Below are 8,627 nucleotides of genomic sequence, written 5' to 3' on the forward strand. Positions count from 1 at the left end.
ATGAGTGTTTTCCAACTTGGTTCCATTTTCCCCCTCACTTTTAGGCACACCAGTCAGATGTAGATTTGGTCTTTTCACACAATCCCATATTTCTTGGAGGCTTTGTTCATTTCTTTTTCCTTTTTTTTTTCTCTAGACTTCTCTTCTCGCTTCATTTCATTCATTTGATCTTCAATCACTGATACTCTTTCTTCCAGTTGATCAAGTCAATTACTGAAGCTTGTGCATTTGTCACGTATTTCTCATGTCATGGTTTTCATCTCTGTCAGTTCATTTATGGCCTTCTCTGCATTGATTATTCTAGTTATCCATTCTTCCATTCTTTTTTCAAGATTTTTAGTTTCTTTGTGCTGGGTACGTAGTTCATCCTTTAGCTGTGAGAAGTTTGATTGACTGAAGCCTTCTCCTCTCAACTCGTCAAAGTCATTCTCTGCCCAGCTTTCATCCGTTGCTGGTGAAGTGCTGCATTCCTTTGGAGGGGGAGATACGCTCTGAATTTTTGAATTTCCAGCTTTTCTGCCCTGCTTTTTCCCCATCTATGTGGTTTTATCTGTCTTTGATGCTGGTGACTGATGGGGTTTTGGTGTGGGTGTCCTTTCTGTTTGTTAGTTTTCCTTGTAACAGTCAGGACCCTCAGCTGTAGGTCTGTTGGAGATTGCTTGAGGTCCACTCCAGACCCTGTTTGCCTGGGTATCAGCAGCAGAGGCTGCAGAAGTTAGAATATTGCTGAACAGCAAGTGTTTCTGTCTGATTTTTGTTCTGGAAGCTTTGTCTCAGGTGTGTACCCCGCCATGTGAGGTATGAGGTGTCGGTCTGCACCTAGTGGGGGATGTCTCCCAGTTAGGCTATTCAGGGGTCAGGGACCCACTTGAGCAGGCAGTCTGTCTGTTCTCAGATCTCAACCTCCATGCTGGGAGATCCACTGCTTTCTTTGAAGCTGTCAGACAGCTGTCAGACTCCACCCAGAGGTGGAGTCTACAGAGATAGGCAGGCCTCCTTGAGCTGCGGTGGGTTCCAGCCAGTTGGAGCTTCCCATAGGCTTTGTTTACCTACTTAAGCCTCAGCAATTTTAGGCGCCCCTCCTCCAGCCTCACTGCCACCTTGCAGTTGGATCTCAGACTGCTGTTATAGCAATGAGGGAGGCCCCGTGGGGGTGGGACCCTCAGGGCCAGGTGTGGGATATAATCACCTGGTGTGTCATTTGCTAAGACCCTTGGTAAAGTGCAGTATTAGGGTGGGAGTTACCCGATTTTCCAGCTGTTGTGTGTCTCAGTTTCCCTTGGCTGGGAAAAGGGATTCCCTTCCCCCTTGCGCTTCCCAGGTGAGGCAATGCCTCACCCTGCTTCGGCTCTCGCTAGTTGGGCTGCACCAGCTGACCAGCACCAATTGTCTGGCACTCCCCAGTGAGATGAACCCGGTACCTCAGTTGAAAACGCAGAAATCACCCGTCTTCTGCGCCACTTGTGCTGGGAGCTGGAGGCTGGAGCTGTTCCTATTCGGCCATCTTGCTCCCGACCGATTTTAGTATCTTTAATAGAGACAGGATTTCACCATGTTGACCAGGCTGGTCTCGAATTCCTGACCTGAAGTGATCCACCCTCCTCAGCCTCCCAAAGTGCTGGGATTGCAGGTGTGAGCCACTGTGCCCGGCCTGTTCTAGTGTATAGTTTAAGTCCATTGTTTCTTTGTTGACTTTCTGTCTTGATGACCTGTTTAGGGCTATCAGTGGAGTATTGAAATCCCCTCTATTATTGTATTGCCATCTATTTCATTTCTTAGGTCTAGCAGTAATTGTTTTATAAATTTGGGAGCACCAGTATTAGGTGCACATAAATTTAGGATTGTGATATTTTCCTGTTGAACTAGAAATTTTATCATTATATAGTGTCCCTCTTTGTCTTTTTAAACTGTTGTTGCTGTAATGTTTGTTTTGTCTGATATAAGAACAGCTACTTCTGCTTGCTTTTGGTGTCCATTTTCATGGATTTTTTTTTTTTTTTTTTGCTCCTTTAAGTTTTTGTGGGTCTTTATTTGTTAGGTGAGTCTCTTGAAGATAGCACATACATGGTTAGTGAATTCTTATCCATTCTGCCATTCTGTGTCTTTTAAGTGGAGCATTTAGGCCATTTACTTTCAGTGTTAGTATTGAGATGTGAGGTACTTTTCTTTTTATCATGCTAGTTGCTGCCTGAATACCTTGTTTTGTTTTGTTTTCATTTTGTTATTGTTTTATAGGCCCTGTGAGATTTATGCTTTAAGGAGGTTCTATTTTGGTGTATTTCAAGGATTTGTTTCAAGACTCAGAGCTCCTTTTAGCAGTTCTTGTAGTATGGGCTTGGTAGTGGTGAATTCTCTCAGCATTTGTTTTTCTGAAAAAGACTGTATCTTTCCTTCATTTATGAAGCTTAGTTTCACTGTATACAAAATTCTTGGCTGATAATTGTTTTGTTTAAGGAGGCCAAAGATAGAACCCCAGTCCCTTCTAGCTTGTAGGGTTTCTGCTGAGAAATCTCCTGTTAATCTGATAGGTTTTCCTTTATAGGTTACCTGATGCTTTTGCCTCAGAGCTCTTAAGATTCTTTCCTTCATCTTGACTTTAGATAACCTGATGACTGTGTGCCTACGTGATGATCTTTTTGCAATGAATTTCCTGGGAGTCCTTTGAGCTTCTTGTATTTGAATGTCTAGATCTCTAGCAAGGTCAGGGAATTTCCCTCAATTATTCCCTCAAATACGTTTTCCAAACTTTTAGATTTATCTTCTTCCTCAGGAACACCAATTATTATTAGATTTGGTGGTTTAACATAATCCCAAACTTCTTGGAGGCTTTGTTCATTTTTTAAATTCCTTTTTCTTTGTCCTTGTTGTATTGGGTTAATTCAAAAGCCTTGTCTTTGAGCTCTGAAGTTCTTTCTTCTGCTTGTTTGATTCTATTGTTGACTTTTCAGTGTATTTTGCATTTCTGTGTGTCCTTCATTTCTAGAAGTTGTGATTGTTTTTTATTTATGCTATCTATTTCTCTGGAGATTTTTATGTCTATATTCTGCAACATTTTAAAAATTTCTTTAACTTGGTATTCACCTTTCTCTGATGCTTCCTTGAGTAACTTAATAATTGGCCTTCTGAATTCTTTTTCTGGAAATTCAGAGATTTCTTCTTGGTTTGCATCCATTGCTGGTGAGCTAGTGTGATATTTTGGAGGTGTTACAGAACTTTGTTTTGTCATATTACCAGAATTGTTTATCTGTTTTTTTCTCATTTGGGCAGACTATGTCAGAGGTAAGATCTGGGACTCAAGGGCTGCACTTCAAGTTCTTTTGTCCCACGGGGTGCTTCCTTGATGTGGTGCCCTCCCCCTTCCCCTAGAAGTGGGGCTTCCTGAAAGCCAAGCTGCAGTGATTGTTATTTCTCTTCTGGGTCTAGCCACCCAGCAAGTCTACTGGGCTCTGAGCTCATACTGCGGAGGGTCTGCAAAGAGTCCTGTGATGTGATCCATCTTCAGGTCTCTCAGCCATGGATACCAGCACCTGCTCTGGTGGTGATAGCAGGGGAGTGAGGTGGACTCTGTGTGGGAACTTAGTTGTAGTTTTGTTTAGTGCTCTGGTTTTCTTGAATGCTGGTTGTGCTGGCAGTAAAGTTGTCACATGGACAGACTCAGGACCTCTAGTTAGCCAGGATGTCACAGGCAATGGAGTTAGCTATTGTTTTCTCCTTTCTTGGGACAGGGTTGTTCTTTTATGAGTTGCTGTAGTGGTTTGTGTTGGTTGGCCTCCAGCCAGGAGGTGGTGCTTTCAAGAGAGCATCTGCTGCGGTATTGTAGGAAGGATACAAGCTTGCCCTAGGGTCACCTAGATAAATACTGGGGTTTCTCAGGTGGTGGGTGGTGCCATAGAACTCCCAAGAGATTATGATTTCAGGTAGAGAAAGACCATCAGGTGGGGGAAGGGTTAGGTGTGTCTGAGCTCAGACTCTCCTTGGGCAGGACTTGCTGTGGCCACTGTGGAGATGGGGCTGTGTTTCTCAGACTGATGGAGTTATATTCCCAGGGGGATTATGGCTACCTCTGCTGAGTCATACAGGTCACCAGGGAAGTGGGAGGATGCTGGCAGTGACAGGCCTCACCCAGCTCCCACATAACCAGTAAGGCCAGTCTCACTCCTACCATGCTTTCCCGACAGCACCGAGTTTATATCCAGGCAGCTGGTAAGCAGGGTTGGGAACTTGCCCCAGGCTACAGGCCTCCCCACTAAGAAAGCAAGCAGGGTTTTCAGATTTTGCCCCTCCTCGCCATGGCTTTTGTGTTTGCACTTCCCATTCACCCCCAGATTCTGTCCTGGAAAATTCATGCTTGGTTAAAATTATTACAAAGCAGCTGGAAGTTTCCTTCTCCCTGTGGTCCTTCCCCAATTCCACTGGCAACCCTCCCCAAGGACTTCTGTGAGATAAAGTCAGAAATGGGTTCCCTGGGCTTTCTTGGGGCCTGGGAGTGCCTACAGGGCTCTTCATGCTGCTGCTTCTACTTTTGTATTTCTCCCAGCTTTCTAAATTCATTTCAGCTCTAGGTAAGTTTAAATTCTTCTCCTGTGATCTGGATTTTCAGGCTCTCCAGTGAGGATGTGTGTTCAGAGGCAGAATTCCCCGACTCGCACTTTGGCCACTCGCAGTTTTTCAGCTGTCTCCCGGAGTTGACAGCAGCAAGCTGCTTCTTTCAAAGGGTCTGTGAATTCTTTTGGTTTTCCTGATATGTTTTTCCAGTGGTTCTTGGAGCAAAAGTTCACAAAGTGAGTCTCCACATGCTATTCTGTCCATCTAAGTGGGAGATGCAAGTTAGTCCTGCCTCCTATTTGCCATTATCCCCTGCCTACAGATCAATTATCATATTGATCCAGAATGGCTGGGATCCTGGCTAAACCCCACCCTTAAGCCTGGAACCATCGCCCTAAATGAAAACAGATAACCCCGTTTTTTCCCACCCAAATGTTGCTTTTTTTTGGTCTGCCACTCCCCTTTCCTGTATTCACAAAAATATTTCAGCTGGCAGAGTGATACAATCTGCTGAGCGTCAGGAACACAAGCTGCTGAGTATCGGGGACACAAGTGGCTGAGCGTCTAGCAGAGAAGCAGCAACTGAACATCGGAGACTAAGGATAGATACGGCTAACTTCAGATGGTGTGGCTTCAGGGAAAGAGCACCTTCTTCCTGCGCCACCTCCTTTCCAATTCACCATCCCGCTGAGAGCCACGCTTATTGCCCAATAAAATCCTCTGTGTATACTAGCCTTCATACCGTTTGTGTGACCTGATTCTTCCTGGACTCTAGACAAGAACTCAGGTGCCAAGAGAGCAGGGGCTTGGATACTGCTGTGGGGGCCTGCACAGAGCCTGCTCCTGCCAGACAGGAGTGACCAGCCGGTTCCAGCATTTGTTCCCTCTGTTTCCTGCGCTTACTTGCTCACACATTCCCTCTTGTGAGGAGTGGCCAGTGGCAGGCTGAGTGAAATGAGCCACCCTAGTTCCCACCCATGAAGGGAGTCAAGGTCAAAGGAACAATTGCATCTCAATATTTTTGATGTATCTTTTTAAAAAGGTAAGCCTGTGAAATAAACTTTTTATCTACTGATACCTGGATTCATTCATTTGATTTATCTTAATTTTCAGTACTCACTATACATAATTTAAAAACAAACAAACAAACTTTCTTTACTGGAGTCAGATAAAATGTCAGAGGAACTTTTATAGGTTCAAAATTCAGAGATCCTGCTGCTCAAGTCACAACTCTAGGCTGCCCTGAGGAACTCTAAAACAATTACTGATGAAATTCTACACCTGCTTTATATAAAAGCGTCTATAAGACAGGTAAGATTTTATCACTGAGAGACAATACAGGAATAATGGGTTGAAACCATAAAAGCTATATAGTCTTAACCCAATAGCAAAAGGGGCAAGGAACTTGAATAGGCAGTTCACAGAAGAGAATACTAAATATCCAGTAAACATGAAAAGGAGCTCAAAATCATTAGTCATCCAGAAAATGAAAATTAAAACCATAACGAAGCACCACTATACATCTGCTAAAATGACTATAATGAAAAAGACATACATAGTATTCCATGGTGTATATATACCACATTTTCTTAATCCAGTCTGTCATTGATGGACATTTGGGTTAGTTCCAAGTCTTTGCTATTGTGAATAGTGCCACAATAAACATATGTGTGCATGTGTCTTTAGAGCAGCATGATTTATAATCCTTTGGGCATATACCCAGTAATGGGATGGCTGGGTCAAATGGTATTTCTAGTTCTAGATCCTTGAGGAATCACCACACTGTCTTCCACAATGGTTGAACTAGTTTACAATCCTACCAACAGTGTAAAAGTGTTGCTATTTCTCCACATCCTCTCCATCTTCTGTTGTTTCCTGACTTTTTAATGATCGCCATTCTAACTGGTGTGAGATGGTATCTCATTGTGGTTTTGATTTGCATTTCTCTGATGGCCAGTGATGACGAGCATCTTTTCATGTGTCTGTTGGCTGCATAAATGTCTTCTTTTGAGAAGTGTCTGTTCATATCCTTTGCCCATGTTTTGATGGGGTTGTTTGCTTTTTCTTGTAAATTTGTTTGAGTTCTTTGTAGGTTCTGGATATTAGCCCTTTGCCAGATGAGTAGACTGCAAAAATTTTCTCCCATTCTGTAGGTTGCCTGTTCACTCTGATGGTAGTTTCTTTTGCTGTGCAGAAGCTCTTTAGTGTAATTAGATCCCATTTATCAATTTTGGCTTTTGTTGCCATTGCTTTTGGTATTTTAGACATGAAGTCCTTGCCCATGCCTATGTCCTGAATGGTATTGCCTAGGTTTTCTTCTAAGGTTTTTATGGTTTTAGGTCTAACATTTCAGTCTCTAATCCATCTTGAATTAATTTTTGTATAAGGTGTAAGAACGGGATCCAGTTTCAGCTTTCTACATATGGCTAGCCAGTTTTCCCAGCACCATTTATTAAATAGGGAATCTTTTCCCCATTTCTTGTTTTTGTCAGGTTGTCAAAGGTCAGATGGTTGTAGATGTGTAGTATTATTTCAACGGTAAAAAAGGATGAGTTCATGTCCTTTGTAGGGACATGGATGCTGCTGGAAACCATCATTCTCAGCAAACTATTGCAAGAACAGAAAACCAAACACCACATGTTCTCACTTATAGGTGGGAACTGAACAATGAGAACACTTGGACACAGGAAGGGGACCATCACACACTGGGGCCTGTCATGGGGTGGGGGGAGGGGGGAAGAGATAGCATTAGGAGATATACCTAATGTAAATGACGAGTTAATGGGTGCAGCACACCAACATGGCACATGTATACATATGTAACAAACCTGCACGTTGTGCACATGTACCCTAGAACTTAAAGTATAATAAAAAATTTAAAAAAAAGAAAAAGACATACAACAATGAGTATTGGTGAAGACAGAAAACACTTGAAATTCTATATTCTGTGGGGGTGTAAACAGGTACAACCACTTTGGAAAACTAGCAGTATTCACTAAATTTGAACTAGGCATACACTATGCCTAGCAATTTCACTCCTATATATAGCTCACAAAAACATGTACACATGTAGACAAAAATATTAATATAAAAATGTTCATATTGCATTGTTCATTATGACCCCAAATTGAAAACAACCAAAATGCCCATTAACAGTAAAATGGATAGTAGTATTTTTATGTGACTGAATGCTATGAAGCCACGATAAACAATGAACTGCTATATATAACAATATGAATATATATCATAAACGTGATATTAGTCAAAATCCATACACAAAAGAACATATGCTATATGATTCCATTTATATAAAAATTTAAAAAATACAAAAGCTCATCTATGATATATCACTATAGTAGCTACCTTTGAAGAAGAGGGTACAGATTAGAAAGGGGCATGAGGGAGGCTTCTTGGGTATTTATAAAACTCTATTTCTTGATCTGGGAAGTAGTTATGTGAACATGTGTACCTTTTAGAAATCCATCAAGTTATACACATACGGTTTGATAACATTAAGAAACATTCTTAAACTGGAGTTTCACCCACAGCAAATGATAAGTTACACTGACAGAATGAAATACTATTACCCATAACTATTCCTGAAATTTGATTTGTATAGAATTTTCACATTCTGAGACTAAACTAGTAGACAAGATTTGGGCTAAATTTAGAGAGACTGGTGCAAGTAGAGAGACAGGTATGAGAAAAGCATAAAGGTCAGCAAGGGCAGATCATGTTCAGTGACTCGCGAGAGATGCAGCATCATGGGAAAGGTAGCTGAGAAGTGAATCCGGGACCGGACCCAGGAAGGTCTTGAATATTGGACAGGGTTTGTTCTTAATCTCGTAGGCTGTGGAGAATGAATATGAGTTTTGAATGGGATAATAATATTCCTTTCAGTTCTTCTACTTTTAATATAGTGAGGCATGGGGAGAGTATCTGAACTTATTCAGAAATGTTTTTGTCCTAGACACGCATGTATGTGTGTGTGCACACACACAAAATAGTGTGTGCGTATGTGTATAAAATAATTTCATCCCCACAACAATCAAAAGGGGTGCACTATTCCTACTTCACAGGTG

The 8,627-nt window shown here is 41.9% G+C and overlaps 1 long non-coding RNA gene across 2 annotated transcripts; it reads left to right on the forward strand.

Moving 5' to 3' along the window:
* The first annotated feature begins 2,971 nt into the window (after positions 1-2,971).
* Positions 2,972-5,620, forward strand: LOC108583045. Of its 2 annotated transcripts, XR_001897242.3 has the most exons (3): positions 2,972-4,203; positions 4,601-4,715; positions 5,035-5,620. It is a non-coding gene; the product is annotated as an uncharacterized LOC108583045 (long non-coding RNA). The 2 variants fall into 2 exon arrangements; XR_002518577.2 differs by having other exon boundaries at positions 4,601-5,620.
* The last annotated feature ends 3,007 nt before the right edge of the window (positions 5,621-8,627 follow it).

This window comes from Papio anubis, chromosome 1 (assembly GCF_008728515.1).
Source record: "Papio anubis isolate 15944 chromosome 1, Panubis1.0, whole genome shotgun sequence".
Classification (NCBI taxonomy): Eukaryota; Metazoa; Chordata; class Mammalia; order Primates; family Cercopithecidae; genus Papio; species Papio anubis.